Raw genomic sequence first — 17,199 nt, 5'->3', positions numbered from 1 at the left:
AGAAGCTCAGAATATCAGTGGTGGTCTATGTGAAATTATTATTCAGGGAAAAAACTACCATAAGCAATAATATTAATACCTGTAGTCTTTTAGGCCACACTCTTGGCAGTAATGTTTGTAATTTAAGGCAACTAGGATAAGTTTTCTTTTATCTGGCACCTAAACAAATATACGGAAAATGAAATATGTCCAATAAAATAGCAATCTGATTGTGATTTTAATCTTACAAAGAGTAATAACGCAGATTTCCTTTAAAAGATCTAGCCCAAGTTTGCCCCTTTGTTACTGACCTAATTCAATAAAGATGACTGGTTTTCTCTCCCACTGCCTGATGTGCCCTTTACCTTAGCTTAGAATGTTTTTTCACATAGTTTTCTAGGCAGCTGCCACAATGGGGCAGAAACGGCACCTAAGTTAGCACACATTTGCCATTGTTCACCCAACATGACATTTGCATAAAGAACTTCTGCAACCAGGTAGAAGAAAGGAAAGGAGAACGCGTAAGTGAGAGAAGCAATAAGAGAAGTCAATCTGTAACTTGCAAAGCAAGATGGCAATGCATGGCTTCCTGACACCCTCCTTTCATCTGAGAACCTTCACAGAAGAAAAAAGACATAAAAATCAAGAGTCAAAGGCTCAAGGCATTGCAGAATCTAGAATGCGGAGGTATCCTAGCAACACAAATTTTTCCTTCTGTTTTAGTGAGAGGGTGTCAAAGGTTAAAGCCATGGCACCTACACTGCTGGCCTCATGGCCCATATGTCCTATAGCTGCAATTATAAGAGTTGGATACAAAATTTCCACTGCTCCAGTCCTTTCCCAAGGGACTCAACAGTTGAAGGGCACTGCATCCCCTCTCATCTTCTGTCCATGTTTGTGCGGATGCGTATGTGTGTGTGTGTGTTGTACCAATATCATTTCTGCTTTTGGGTCTTTATATGTTCTGATTCTTCTGCCTGAAACACTTTCTCCCTCTGTCTTTTACAGGTCTCAGATTACAGGTGACAGTAAAGAGGATCCTGAGCCTCAGAAAACAAGGGGTCCTATCTGTTCGTCTTGCTTACTGATAAATTGGCCATGCGTAGCTCCATGCCTTATACATGGTAAGCCATCAAATATTCAAAAGTAGATGAATAAATATATGAAAGGACATTTATTTGAATGGAATTTTTCAAATTTCAAAACTCTTTCAACATGCATACAATTTACGAAATGACTTAGAATATTAATGATTATGTTGTCCTGATTGTTCAGTTGAGGAAATTAAGGCCAAAGAGAAGACAGTTTGCCCAAAATAACTCAGTGGGCAGGTGAGAACACAGGACTTCTGATTTCAAGCCCTGTGTTCTTCCTACTACAGAAATAGATACTAGAATTTTGTTTGGGTCTACTCTGTGAATATGGATTGATAAGACCTGAAAATTTTATGACATATCCCTATGTTTTGATCCTTGCTCTCAAATTTGATACTCTCATTCCCCTACCTAAGCCCTGAGATGCTAAAATATATGTTTTTATATTTCCAAGTAAATCTTATATTTCCGAGGTTATCATGGCTTTACATATTTTATGCCCTCCTTGCAAAATGTCCTTCCTCCCTTTGCCTCCTTTCAAAGTCCGGTCTCATGTATCCTAAGCCTTTCAGGAAGAGTCAATCATCTCCTTTTCCACACTGTTCCCTGTCTGCTGTGTCCAGTGTCCATTCCTGATACTGCATTTTGATATTTTATTTTGCCTGTGTACCAACCTGATCTCACTAGACAGAATGCATATTGCAGTTATTGGTGAACATAGAGTGCCTAGCATTTGATCTTTGGAGCATGGCAAAAGCAGAAAGTGTGATGATGTTGTGTGGAAGGTCTATTCTAAGTTCTGTATAGAGCCAGAATCCTTTTCAGCAATTGAAGGACAAAATGTAACGCATCCCCACTGAGTAACAGAGAAAAAGCCTAGATGCTGGGAAATAGAGAAATGTGTGGGAGATAAGGTAGTAATTAACCTCTTCGTATGTGTGCCCAATGGCAATCTTCCACAAGGGCTAGGCAATTTGCAATGAAGATGAAGTTTAAGACATAAAAGGAAGTAAGACTGATCTCATGAAGGCTCCATTTCACAAACACCTTCGGGCATTTCCAATCAACACAGGTTGTTAACATACACATTTGTGATTTTTTTTCTTTCTTTTTCTAAAAATGGAAATACCTTAAAAAGCAGTCTTATGAAGATAGAAAATGCTCTCGTCTCTTACTTTAAGCAAAGTTATAAGTGGGAATCTTTTTTATTATAGTTATGGTTTGAACACATTTACTGGAAATGTATAACTACACTACAGAGAGAAAGACTGCAAGACTTGATGGCAGAGAAGATATTCTGAGTTCATTTGAATTCATATCACAGAGAGGAGGAAAGAGACAGATATAAAATCATATTTGGTTGAATGACATATCAAGCAACCCTGGGTCAAAACACTAAACAATACTTACAACTCACACAAACAACCTGATTCTGTAAATTTCTTTCTAAATTGAAGAGCAGATTCCTGCAGGCTTTGAAAGGGAATTCTTTTCTAAATTATCGGGTAATTTCCTCCACTCCAATTGAGCTATATAATCAGATGTGGTCAAAACACTGTTCTAGGAAGCGTAATAGAAAATGAATTCAACAGAATCATGACTTCGTGGACCCACATCTGCAGAAAGGGGTCAGAAATGAAAATGACAAATATATAAACTAGACTTTAGCTGGTTTTTGCTTGAAAAAAAAATCCATTATTGTACTGCATTCATAGAGTTTTGAAACTATTGTGAGTAACTGGAAATACATTTTAAATTGTATATATTACTATATGAGATGCTTAGAAATCTGAACTCATGAAGAAACGTACTTCACATGCACTCATTTTATACTCTTAATGACAATTAGAAAAAAAATGAGGCCCATGAAACTGAGCAAATTAGTATTGCTAAAATGTGGTTCATAGTATAGGACTTAATTTTGCTTCCCACCCACATTTAAAACAGAGCTTCCCTCCATATGTATTTTGCCTATGTTAGCTACCTTAAAAAATTAAAGCACACAGCCCTGAACCTCCAAAATGGTAACTGAGCTTTAGAAAAATCTTGTGTGTATTTTAATGTAAATCTAGTGTATAAACAATTTCTGTTGTTAAAAATATATATTTGTGCCTCATCTCCTGCTGTCAATGAATTTGCGTAGTTCTCCTGTTTTAGCCTCCAGAAATGGAAGGTAACTCCAAATTAAGCCTATGTACGATATCTTGGCCTGGCACACACCTATTCTTGGCATTAGATAAGAATGGAAAAGCTAGATTCTTGACTAAGCCAGTATAAAGGCGTGTGGGGGAAAGGTTTATTGAAAGGAAGTTTTCTTTTTCCCTCCTTTCTGAACATAGTGATGTCCTTAGCATCACAGGATACTGATTTGTTGGAAAAGCCTCAGGTTACTTGAAGGTAAGTGGTGGGTGGGATTGCAGAAGGCTACTTTTACCCATTCATTCATTCACTCATTCATTCATTTAACAAATACTTTTTGAGTGCCAACTGTGTGCCAGACAGTGTTCTAAGCACTGGAGATGCAAAAGATAACAAAACACAGAAGACGCTTGCTCTCAGGACATTTGTGTGTATTGGCTAGAAAACAATCAATAAAAAGTTAGGCAAATTATTATTATTATTTTTCTTGAGACAGAGTCTTGCTCTGTCACCCAGGCTAGAGTGCAGTCGCACAATCTCAGCTCACTGCAACCTTCGCTTCTTGGGTTCAAGGGACTCTTGTAACTCAGCCTCCCAAGCAGCTGGGACTATAGGTGTGTGCCACCACATCTGGCTAATTTTTGTGTTTTTAGTAGAGATGGGGTTTCACCATGTTAGCCAGGCTGGTCTCAAACTCCTAACCTCAAGTATCCACCCACCTTGGCCTCCCAAAGTGTTGGGATTATTGGTCTGAGCCACCAGGCCCAGACAAACAAAGAATTCTTGTTGGGAGATTTTATTTATAGTTTATATTTTCTCCATAACACTTACTAGAAACTGTTATACCAGGGCAGAGTAGTAAGAGAAGAACTTTCTGGGGAGGTCAGTTTGAGCTGACCTCTGAAAGATGAAATAGAGCTGATCATAGAAAGAACAAAGAATGGAGGTGGGAAAGGTAGAAGTGGACTATTTCATATGAATCAGTGTATAAATCAGATGTCTTCAACTAGGATCTTCCAATATATCAAATGCTAAAGCATTCATTTATTTCACAGATATATGTACATTGATTTTGCTTCAGTGTTTTGAGTATGCATGCTTTTTTACCTGTGGACTCATGTATTAGTATTTTGTTGGCTTTCTCTTGCCAGGGTATTCTCTCACTGGCTCATTCCTTCGTTTTTGGCTAATACTGACTCTTCCATTTAGGTTTAAATGCAAACATCATATAAGGTTTCCATGGCCCTTAACTATAAATACATATGGGCCTTCTGTTTTTCTGTTAAGACATTTCTGTATTTAATCTACAGATGAATGTGCACTGCCACTCCAAATATGTAAGAAAGGTTTAATAAAGTTGTAAAGAGAAGATCATTAGTTCTAGAAAGATTAAAAAGCCTGCCCAAACTGAAAGAATTAGCATATGTGTTCACACAAAATAAGCAAGTGGAAAATGGTTCACAATGCAGAAGACATTATCCAAGAGTCTCAAGAAAAGATATGACAGCAGATCCCTGTTTCCTATTTGCTAGAAATGTAACAACTCTGGTGACCCTTCCAGCGATAAGAGTGTGCTGAAGAGTGTCATGAGAAAGGAGTAATTACGGCAGGTTATCTGGTAACCAGACATTGTAGTGATGATATGTTTTTGGCAGGAGTTCTGGTGAGGGTGATAGAGAAGGCACTTACTGATACCTTCTGACATCTCAACGGGGTTACTTCACTGGGTGGGTTCCCTGCTCTTTGACATGGTTAACCTGGGGTAAGAGTGGATAAAAAAGCGGTTTAATGTAAAACTTTGAGATATTCTATCCTGATCATCATGAATACCAATCCAGAATGACACTATTTCTAAAATCTTTATGTAGAAAACCTAATTTTGTACTCAGAACACACCTGTGGGTTAAGTGTGTTTGTCATTCCCAAATCCAGATGAGCCACCTAAAGCAGAGAGGAGTTGAGAATTAACAGAGATCATAAAACCAGTAGATGACAGAGCTGGGGTACAAACTAAGGCAGACTAGCACTGAGTCCAAGTTCTTAAACATGTTCCAACCCTGAATCAAAGAATGAATTAATGACTCTTTGGGAGTGTCTATTAAGTTATTAACTGTGAATTAATTTATTATAAAAGAAACAGTGTGTCTAAACCCCCAGTAGTTCACAACTGGGGGAAATTTTTGGAATTTGGCAAGGGAATATTTTGCAATGTCTGGAAACATTTTTGGTTTTCATGTCAAAGGGTAAGGGCATGTTACTAGCACAGAGTGATGAAGGTCAGTGAAATTGCTAAGGATTCTGTGGTACACAGGACAGTATCCAAAACAAAGAACTGTCCAAACTAAAACGCCAATAATGGTGCTGTTGAGAAACCTTGTTCTAGCCTGTATTCTAAACCTCTCAAATTTTGTGAATCTCTGATTCCTCCTTTGTTAAAGGGGAGAGTCGTATCTATGTAGAAGCCGTGACAGTTAAAATCAAAATAGATGGTGATATCCATAACAATGCCTGTACATGGTTAAGAGCTTTAACATTTTAGATAATAGCCAGAAAAATTTTATCTTTGTTTTAGCCTTTTTTAAATGTGGTTTTAGAAAGACCACTTAATAGAAAAGATGTGATGATTAGACAGATTGGTGAGATTTCATAGGGAAATCAATTAGGAAGATTTTATATATATAGTGATCTAAGCAAAAAATAATGCTCATCTGAACTGGTGAGGTACAAGAAGAATCAGAAAAAAAGGAGCATTAGCCTTTCATTCCCACCTAACATTACTGGCTCACCCACATTGATTAGAATGTGAATTTTTTATTTATTTATTTATTTATTCATTTTTCACTTTTGATACTTCATCTTTTATTATGAAACTGAGAATAATGTCAGTTTATTCTTTTCTTGCAAACAATGGTGTTTCATTTCTTATGTCTAAAGATATTTTGATCTATAAAATGAATCATATGTTCACAAATCAGACTGTCATCTTTCAGGTAGCTGTGTATGCATGCATGCTCACACACACACACACACACACACTCTCACACATCCAATTTGAAGTTGCGAATTATTATTTGAAAGGTGTAGGTTTCACATGAGAAATTTCATCATGTGAAATTGCCTTGTCATTGAGGATAATAAGAATTAAATTCAGCTACTGAAAGGAACAAAGACAAATATTGAAAGATGGGAGACTTTTCTAATCCACTGCAGAGCTGTAGAGTCTTCTGTGAGATTAAGCTGAGACACCATTTGCAGAAATCACTAACTGTTTCAGTTTATTAAAAGATTAAGACTAAATCTATTTGGGTAATATGTGGTTTGCAAGATGAGAAATTTCTTCAAAATCAATGCTTTTGCTTTTCCATTTCCTCTCAACTCACTAAGAGGTAATCAACATGGGAGTAGCTCTGATCACACTAAGAGAACATTCTGATCTTCATTAGTGCACGGTCGATGCAAGAACTTTTATTTTACATGAAAATCTAGAGAGAGTTCTCCTAAAATTAAAACCCTCTTCTATTTCAACACATCAAGCTACAGGGTTTCATAATCCTCATAATGAATACACTGCTGTGCATACAACTTTCAAAATTGGGCTTCAGAAGTTGTAAATAGAGGCTGCATGGTTGAAAATCGATAAACTGCAATATCTCTCATCTTCTTATATTTCATCTCCACAACTTTCCTTTTGTGGGATTATAGAGAGGTGAGATGTGAGATGAAAGAAGGAAATGTCAAAACAAAACCAGATTACTTTTACTTAGTCTTTAAGTCATCTATAATATCTCCTTTATATGCAATATTGTATGCATGGAATAAAATGCAGATTGTTCTCTGGTGACTGTATTGATTTGGTTAATAATGCATTAATGAATCCATTATTTTGTTCACTGAGCCAATAAAATGATTCGTGAGCATATACATTTCAGTTCTTGTGCTGGGCACAAGGTGCCAAACTAATACAAGATCTGTTTCCTCAGAGACTCAAGTTCTTGAGAAAATGTAGGCATAGAAACACAACAATGTAATAAAAATTGTGTAATAAGTGTCATGATTAAAGTAAATATATAAAGTTACAATCATAATTAGAGGGATCCTTAGCCTGTCTTGTGCCAAGGGTCTTTGGGAAAGATTTAGAAACGTAATGGCTAGTTTTTAATTGGATGTGATTAAAAAAAATAGTGACAATCCAGTGATTGGGCACCTTTTACTTTTTATAGAGGAAGGATTATTAATGTGCAGCTAGAGTTTTCATTATATTTCATTTATCCAGAGTTCATACAATTTATTTCCAAGAAACAATAAGCCAGTTAATCAAAAACCATGATGTTCACTATTTTTGTTTTGCATTTATGTGTGTGTGTTTCTTTCTTTTTCTGTCTCTCTTTTTTGTTTGTTTGTTTTGGTTGTTGCATAGTGTCTGTTCTGTCTTGTTTCCCTGGTGATTTCATATCTCCCTCTTGTTTCGTCATGGTTACACAGTGTCTATTGTAGTACTGCTCATATTCTGTGAATGCTCTTTATGTTCAGTCAGTAATACTGCTGACCTGCCATCTTGCTGTCAGCAACCAGCTGCCAGCAATCAGGACCATTGTAAAAAATTTATTTTCCCAATATACTATATGTCATTAAATTTTCACCTATACAATGACATTTATATTGTTCTCACTTTGACTTTTAGTTATTTATCGCAAAACAATGCTGCAGTAAGTGTACACATATATGCTCAAAAGTAGACTTTCTTAGTAGGGATACACATATTAAATTTATCAGACAGTGACAAATTTTTACCCAACATGTCAGAAGCAGTATTCAGTGTTTACACTCTTTCCAGTATTATAAAAATATTCATACCACCGTATATTAATCCAATCAATATTTACAGCCTTTTTGTTTACCAATCTAATTTGTGTATGTCTGTGTGTGTGTGTGTGTGTGTGTGTGTGTGTGTGTCCTGATTAAGTACTTATTCATGTGTTGATTTTGCAACTGGAATTTTTCTCTTCTGTGAATTACCTATTCCTTTATCCAAATTTCCTTTGATTATTTTTTCTTATAAATTTTACATAGTTCTTATATTTTATAAAATCAAATCAATTGTCAGTAGCTAATATCTCTGTTAAGTATTCTATTTATCTTTAAGGATCATTTATGTAATTTTATCACAGAGACTTTGGCACATGGATCAAACATAGCAAGTTCTAGAGAAAAATGTATAAATCATTGTTAAAGAAAAGACATGGGATAATCTACATGCAGAAGGGGTGCAGGAGGAAGGAAAGGAAAGAGAGGGTTACTATTGAGACTTCAGGCTTAATTCAGATTTTTATTTTGTACTTCCATGAAGCTTACTAGATAAAATTTACTATGACATTATGCTGAACTTTTGCCTATAATTATCTACATACTTTTCCAAAATTTCCCACCACCTTATCTGCTACACTAGAAGTTATCTCTAGCTTTAAAATACATATAATAATCTGTATGTTCACACAAAGAAGAAAAGTTAGTTTATTTTGTATTTTTCAGGATTTTGAACATGATGAAGACACTGAAGAAACATTTATTGAATAGATGAGAATGGTTGAAATAATAATGTTCTTTATTTGCAATTCTTTAGGCTACTACATCCTTCTAAAATCACTTCACAGTGTACAGAAAAAACATTTCCTGTATATACCTGTTTTATTTGGAAGCAGCTAACCTGAGACTTCACAGCCACACCATTCTGGTCTCAAACCCTAAATCTGTTATTAACAGCTGTGAAACCTTGACCAAGGCAAATCAGCTTTCAGCACTTGATTTCCTCATCTACAAAACATCTACAAAACATTTTTATTTCTTTCTGTCTATGAAATTGCAATGGAAAGGTTTGAGCAGAAATCATAAACTAAGATTCCTACAAGTGGCAAGAATGCATGTGAACTGCATGAAGGAAACAGTCACATACACAAGTGAGGCAGGAGCCTTGGCTAACTGGAGAATATATGTACCAACCAATTTTTGAGATGGAGAAATGAGAGCTCGCAGTAGCCAGATCTCAACTTTTGCATGGAAGCCATAAATAGAAGTGTTTTAATGTGACATCAGTAAACAAGTAAACCATGTACATAAGACTTCAAAACAGGCAAGAAAAATCTATTGAATTTCAAAATAACACTGAAGTATACAGATACCTAAGAAATTTTGACAACTGTAATTATCACATATAAGCAATTCCCAGCTATGCTATTTCTGAAACATTTAAAAAATATTTTCGAAGACTTCATTGATTCCCATATTGCTGTATGCAAATTATAGTTGACCTAATTACTGTCACTATTTATAATTAAATATCTTGTGGTTGTAAGCAAAATGATGGAACTGGAGGATCTGTAGCTCTAGTTCCCTTCACAAAATTACTGACTAGCTATCCACAAACAAGAACACCTCTGTGAAAATCCCAGAATCTAGGGATAAGGCTGAAGTACCCCCTTGGAGCTCAAAAACCAAGAAAAGGTGCCACTCATTCACCAGGCTTCACAGCACCACGCTGAGGAGGATCCCTGGAGGCTACAGGTTTTCCATGGGAAAAAGAGAACCTGAGACAGAAATCTAACTTCCATAGCATTATTGGGAACTTCCCAGGATACCTATTTTTGTCTCACCCTGCAAGGAACACTGGTGAAACTGGTAAGGCTAGAACACCTGGGATCAGCTAGGAACAAAGAAGGGGTACAGAGTTAACTCTTAGTTAGCTCGTGTGTATCCCTGTTGGTTGCCTTAATCAACCAGAAAGCCCAGCCAGATATTTTGCCCACACATGGAACCTAGCCAGGTGGCCCCATCTGGCAAGGGAGAATGTTCAGCAGTCCTATCTAAGTTAGTCAGCCAGTGGTCTAGCCTGGGAATTGAGCCCAACAGGTAGCTCTGACTAGGGAGTTAGCAAGCCTGCAACTCAGCTCAACTGTGGATTATAGCCTGTGGCGTCTCTTGGCTGTGGAGCCCAGCCTATAACCCAACCAACTGTGGAGCACAGCCTTTATGCCCAGCTGACTAAGAAGCCTGGCAAGCAAATCCATGCTACTAAAGGGCATAGATAATGTCTCTGCCTGCCAACCTGACTGCAGCATACAGCCTGCAGTACTACCTGAGCACAGAGTATAGACAGAAATACCACTTACCCTGTAGCCCCACTCAAATATGAATGATTCCAGAGCCCAGCCTGAGACTATGCCCAATTATGAAGTTCAACTTATGCTGAGTGACTGGAGAGGCCAGCCTGCAGGCTTACCTGACCTCAAGAGTGTGTACAGTGGCTCTGCCTGACTAGAGTCTTGGCAGCAAGTCCAACCTACCCGCGGACATTACATGCTTGCTTGTCTAGAACCCCAGGCTGCACTGAATGTTGGAGATTGTTTCTTAAGGAGAGGCTCTGAAGTTTTTTAAAAGGTGATCACTTTCTCAAATGCCTGGACACAAATGAAGAATACAGGGATCAGAAGGAATTGGAAAAAGTTCAGAACATCACCAAAGAAAACTAATACAGTTCTAATAATCTGCCCTAAAGAAATAGAGATCTATGATATGACTGAAAAAGAAATCAAAATAATCCTCTTAGATACTGTCAGTGAATTATAATTAACTAATCAACTTTAGAAAAACAATACATGAGCAAAAGGAGGAGTTCAACAAACAATTTTTGGAAACCTACAGCTGAATAATTAATTTTATTCTCATGAATTTTATGAGCTCAAAAATTTAACAGATTATTTCAACAGCAGACTCAGTGATGAAGAAGAAAAAAAATGAGTTCAAAGACGAGTAATAAGAAATTGTCAAGTCAGAAAGGGAAAAAGAAAAACGTTTGAAACAGAGTGAAGAAAGTCTATGGAACTTTGAGACACCATCAACCCAAACAAGTTTAACTACATTACAACACAACTGTAATCAGCACAGTATAGTAGAGACATGAAAACAAAAACAAAGTAGACTCGTGGAACAGAATAGGGAGCCCAGGAATAAATCTATATATTTAAGGTCAACAAATCATTGGAAAAAGCCAAGAATTGGCAATGAGGAAAGAATAATCTCTTCAATTAATGGTGTTAGTAATACTGCATATCCATATGCAGAAGAACAGTATTAGAATCCTACCTTAAACCGCTAAAAAAAAAAAAAAAAAAAAAAAAAAAACTAAAAATGGATTTAGAACCCAAATGTCAGACTTTAAACTGTAAATATTCTAGAAGAAAATATAGGGAAAAGTTCTTGAGAATTGGTTTTCGGCAATAATTTTTTGGATAGGACACCAAAAACACAGTTGAAAAAAAGTAAAATGGTGAAACTACATCAAACTAAAAATCTTTTGTACTGAAAAAATAAAAATAAAAATGAGAAGTCAACTTATGAAATGCAAAAACAATTGCAAACCATGATTCTAAAAAGGAGTTAATATTGAAAATATATAAATAACTCATATGACTACATAGCAACATATATATATATATATATATATATGATAAATAATTTGGTTTAAAAATGGACAAAGTACCTGAATACACATTTTTCCAAACACATACAAATGGATAATAGGTACATATATACACTTTGTTTCTGAATCATTTGGAAAGATGTTGCATACATATTCCCCTTTATCCCCAGGAAATTCACAGTTTATTTTTAATAACAAGGAAATTATCTTACATAATCACAGTATTCTTAAAATCAGGAAATTAATATTCTTAAATTATCATCACCTAAAACACAGGACTGATCTAATTTTTTTTCAATCTAATTTTTTTTTCAATTGCCCCACTACTGTCTTCATTGCAAAAGAAAGAAAAAGTCTGGTCTGTTGTAAAATGGAACTTTTCTCAGTCCTTCTTTGCCTTACATAATCTTGATGTTTCTGAAGAATACAGATATTTATTTTAAAAATAACTCTAAATCTGATTTTCTTTGATATTTTCAAGTTTATTAATATTAATAAAAGTATACGCATATGTATACATGCATATGCATATATGTATAAATAAAAGTATGTGCATATATTGAGGCTATGTACATATATGATATATATGAATATTTAAGAGCTATTCATATATATGAATACATTAATATATATACATATTTAAATATGGAAACATATTCATATATATTATTTGGCAGCTATCTAGATAGATAAGAGGATATGATATTGCATGTATATATTTGATCAAACATTATCTATTAATAAGATCATAATCACAATCCTTTATCAATGCTTTATACTTTTTCCCTTTGATATTTGTCATTAATCTGTTTTTGATTGATTTTGTGGTTTGATGTAAAATAGGGAAGCATTTTTAAACATAAAAATACCGAATTATTCTAGATCTATTCATTCATTCAAAACCCAGATTGTATCTAATACTTCCTATATTTTTCAGAAATCAAATGGGAAGGCCTATTTTTGTTTGTTTATTCCTGTTCTATCATTGCACTTTCACAATTTTATAGTTTTGTAGTTATAAGATCTGTTCTATACAACTATACAACAGTGTTTTGATACAATGTTCTATGCAACAGTGTTTTGATACAATGATGTCTTGAAATTGAAAATAAGCAGGACAAAACAATACAGTAAGATTAGGGCTCTGTTTGGCCTTGATAGAATCTCTAAATCAATATAGGCAGAAGTGATATATTGATAATAGTGAATGTTCTAATCTATAAACATAGACCATCTTTCTATTTATTTAAGTCATCTCAAATGTCTCCTGAAAAGTGTTTTGCAAGATGTTTTATTAGATTTACAACTTTTTCTTGATCTTTAATGATATTAAAATGTTCCTTTTAAATTTTGTTTTATTTTGTACTGATTTCTCCATCAAAAATCTGTTTTAAAGTTTGATTCCTTTTTAGGAACCATAGTTTTTCTATGAACATCATGATACCACATATGAATAAGAAAACTTCATTTGCTGTGTGTGTGTTTTTTTTTTTTTTTAATTCTCATACATTTTGTTTCTTATTGTTTCCTTATTGCACAGGCAGGGATTTCTAATGCAAAGTTTATTTTAAGAGGTAATAGTAGATAAATTTCTCCTTTCTTATTTCAAAGAGAAAGTTTTCCATGTTCTACAAAATATGTTTAAGATTTATTGTAGATACTCTCTTTATTAGAATTTTAAAAACCCTTATCTTCCAAGTTGCTATACAATCTCCTATTTTTCAAAAATGGAAGAAACATTACATTGTTTTATAAATCTTCTTTGTATGCATCTTTGAAATTAATTAGGCAATGAATAATTCTAATCTTTTAATGTGATTAATTACATTGACTGATTTTCTAACATTAAGCAAGTCTTTCTTTCTTGGGGAAAAACTAATTAGGTCATGATATATTAACATATTTTATAATTTACAGGAGTAACTTTGCTAATATTTTGCTTAATATATTTGTATCAATAATACTGAACATGATTACTCATCTTTATTTGTTTTGGGTATCAATGTTTTCATGAAATAAGTTGAGAAATACTTCTTTCTATTACTATATGAAAGAATATATCCAAGGTTGAAATTATTTTTTAAATATTTGGTAGAATTCTTCATTGAAGAAATGTAGGACTGGAGTTTTCTTTGTATCAACACTTAAAATCTTTTTATAGTTGCTTAATTTTTGTATCACTGTATAGGCATTTCTATTTTTTCTTGGAACTATACGCATAGAATGTGTCCATTTCATCTGTATTTTCAAATTTATCTACTTAAAATTATTATTGTATTAAGTTTTTACTAACTGTATCATCTGTAGCCATGCCTTCTTCTCATGACCATCTTATTTTAATTTCTTGATAAGATTCATTATAGAATTGTCAATATTATTAGTCCTTCAAAAAACTAACTAAGCAAGCCACCAAATTTGGGTCTTATTGATGCACTCTATATTTTGCTTTTTCGTCCTCCTACTCTTGCTCTCACCTTTGATATTTCTTCCCTTATACATTCTATGACTTATTTTGCTATATTCTTTCTCAAATTTCTGTTTCCAATGCCAAGGTCCTGAAGCTTTTCTTCCCTTTCCTTTTTCATAACATAAATAAAAGGCTTTAAATTTTTCTCTAAGTATTGCTTTTGATAAAAATTGGTTTTGGAATGTTTTCTTTTGTTACTCAAGTCAAAACATAAACTATTTGTATTCATTTTCTCTTTTCATCCATGAATTATTGAGCAATGAATTTCTTAACTGCCAAACATAACACAATGCTAGTTTTATCTTTATAGTTGAATTCTGACTGATTGCACTATTGATGGAGGGCAAACTTTGATTAATCACCAAACACATGATCAACTTTTTTTAAATGTTCTGTGAATGCTTGAAAAACAAGTTGATTTAGTGGTTATTGGATGCAATGTTCTATAAAACTCAATTTTTTAAATGTTTAAGTAATGGTATTTATGTTATAATATTTGTAACATTTTATCAAGGTTTTCTACTGATTTTTCAAGTTTTATAATATGCCCATTAAGATTTGCATATTTCTTCTTGCAGTTCTGTCAGCTTTTGTTGGTATATTTTGAGGCCATATTACTAGATGAGAAAAGTAATTTAAATTGTGATTTTAATTCACAATTTATCATTATCAATAATAGGTTCCTTTATGTCTAGTAATGAATTTTGCCTTAACTTCCTTTTTCATTTTATTTTTGTTAACAGTATAGACAGGCTGGATTTGGTTAGTTTTATCATCATACGTTCTTTGTCTTTTTCCCTACAAGCCTAGCAGTTGTTGCTTGCTTGCCATTGCCCTCAAAATTATTTGTGTGTGTGTCCCTGGAAACTCAGATTGATACGTTGTTCTATAAAGAGGCTGTGTATTTGTTCCTGCTAAGCACCTAGGGGCATGTAGGGTCACTTTTAACGGTACTACATCCAATCTTGTTCAAAGTTTGAGAGTCCCTTGATCATCAAGGCTATGAATTCTCAGAATAGAGATATTATTGCCAAAGGAGAGGAGGAAGAAATTATAGATTCGGCTTCCTCTCACCCTGAGAACACAGACATTAAGACCCCGGATCAATATTGGGAGGTGATACTACAACCTCACCCCTGTTCAAGCTTGGGTCCTTAATTCTGGCTGTGGCTCAGAGGGACCAGGGAACTGCAAAACATGTATTTGTGATGAGTACTTTAGAATATATGTAGTCTTGACGCTCCTATATTATACATACTTTTCTGATTTTAGGCTTTTTCCCCCCACAACATTTGCATGGAAAATTTTTTTTTTTTCAAATTCTGCTTTTGTTTTGGTTTTTAATTTATTTTTTAACTTAGTATTTGATAGATGTTATTTCTAGAGATAGTGATGTTCTGAGTTAAGGTACTCTGCCACTAACATAAATTCAAATACTTCCACATATATTTTCTACTTTTACTTTGTAGTTCATGTTTTCTTGACTAACTCATGTGGAAATAAATTGTAATTTTACATAATGCTAGCTCACTAACTTCAATATGTTCTTTTATTTATAACTGAGAAGAAGATTCTCTAAAGGAGTTATAATTTACGCAAGGATCAGAACTATTGAATTGCCTTAGAAAAAGTCCACAAACAAGTCTTGACTAAATCAGGGTTTGTTATCTTTAATATGAAAATGGTTGTTTATTTTTATTTCCTGACATCTACACACATTCACACTATCACTGGATTTGTCAATCAAATCCTTCTTTACGACATCTAAACTAATATAGTGCCTTCCCTCTCTCCCTGCCATTAAACCTGGAAAGTAACCCCAGAGAATCCATCCAAGTGACTTAGTTTGACGAAATAAATCAATACATAGCATAATGTCTGGCACATGTTGAACTTTTAGTATACATTTGTTGAGTGAATTAAAATGTTAAATGGTACCTAAAAATTACCTAGCATCTGTCAGGTAGAATTTAATGGTCAGCTTGTTCAATTGTTGTTTGATGTTTATAATATATTTAAGAAAATGGACACCTAGAAATTGTAAAAGGAAGATAATTAAAATTTTGCATACACACACAAAGTATATGTATGTATTTATAATATATATAAATCTTTGGCAATGTTTTGCTTTGTTTTTACATGAGTTCTTCAACACATAAATGAACACTAAGTGTGATCTATTTAAAAGTGAAAATTGAGATCTCTCTAGGGAGTATATTTACCCTTTATATAAATCTTCAGCTTTTAAAATGGAATGTTAACTTCACTTGGGGGAGCACCAAGGTGTGTGTGTGTAATACATTTCAGAATGATATGAAGATTAATTAGGTAACATAATGCTTTAGGCTTGGGGGGGGGGTGTGTGTGTGTGTGTGACACAAGGTATCACTCTATTGCCTAGGACTGAGTTCACGTAGTGCAATGGCAAAATCATGGCTCACTGCTGCCTCGGCCTTCTGGGCTCAGGTGCTCTTCCCACCCCAGTCTCCCCAGTAGCTAAGAATACTGGCATGTGCCACCATGCCAGTCTATTTTTTTTGTATTTATTGCAGAGATGGGTTTTGCCATTTTTCCCAGGCTGCTCTTGAACTCCTGGGCTCAAGCAATTCTCCCAACCCAGCCTCCCAAAGTGCTAGGATGGCAGGCTTGAATCACCACACCTGGCCTAGGCTTGGTTTTTAGAATAGAAGAGGTTGCTCTGCTGGATCTCCATCTGCTGTTCCATGTCTAGTCCTTTCCCTTCTCTTTCGTGCTCTATGCCCTGAGAGGCTGAGTAAATGGACCATATCAGCAACTTCCTTTGATATGTTGCTTTGGTTTTGGTTTAGCTAATAGGGGGTACTGGCAGGAGTAGAGGGAGGAAAGTCAGCAAGTGCACGGAGTCCCTCATATAAAGGTCACTGTTCCTCTTAAGGCAACCTTATCTTCACATCTCACCTTCCAGGTGTTAGAAACCACTCCCTCCCTCAATTCTTTAGGTCTAGCAGTAGATAATCACTGTTTTCATTAGTTCTGGGTTTCTGTTTTTATTTGGGGGGGGGATGGTT

The 17,199-nt window shown here is 34.7% G+C and overlaps 1 long non-coding RNA gene across 1 annotated transcript in view; it reads left to right on the top strand.

Moving 5' to 3' along the window:
• The first annotated feature begins 320 nt into the window (after positions 1-320).
• Positions 321-17,199, top strand: part of LOC110742046 — a 31,355-nt gene continuing 14,476 nt past the window's right edge. The window contains exons 1-2 of the long non-coding RNA XR_002519279.2: positions 321-896; positions 988-1,103. This is a non-coding gene — a long non-coding RNA (uncharacterized LOC110742046). The remainder of the gene's footprint in view (positions 897-987; positions 1,104-17,199) is intronic.

The sequence above is a fragment of the Papio anubis genome, chromosome 18 (assembly GCF_008728515.1).
Source record: "Papio anubis isolate 15944 chromosome 18, Panubis1.0, whole genome shotgun sequence".
Lineage (NCBI taxonomy): Eukaryota > Metazoa > Chordata > Mammalia > Primates > Cercopithecidae > Papio > Papio anubis.
Note: the sequence above shows the minus strand (reverse complement) of the source record. Positions and strands in the feature narration are given on the sequence as shown.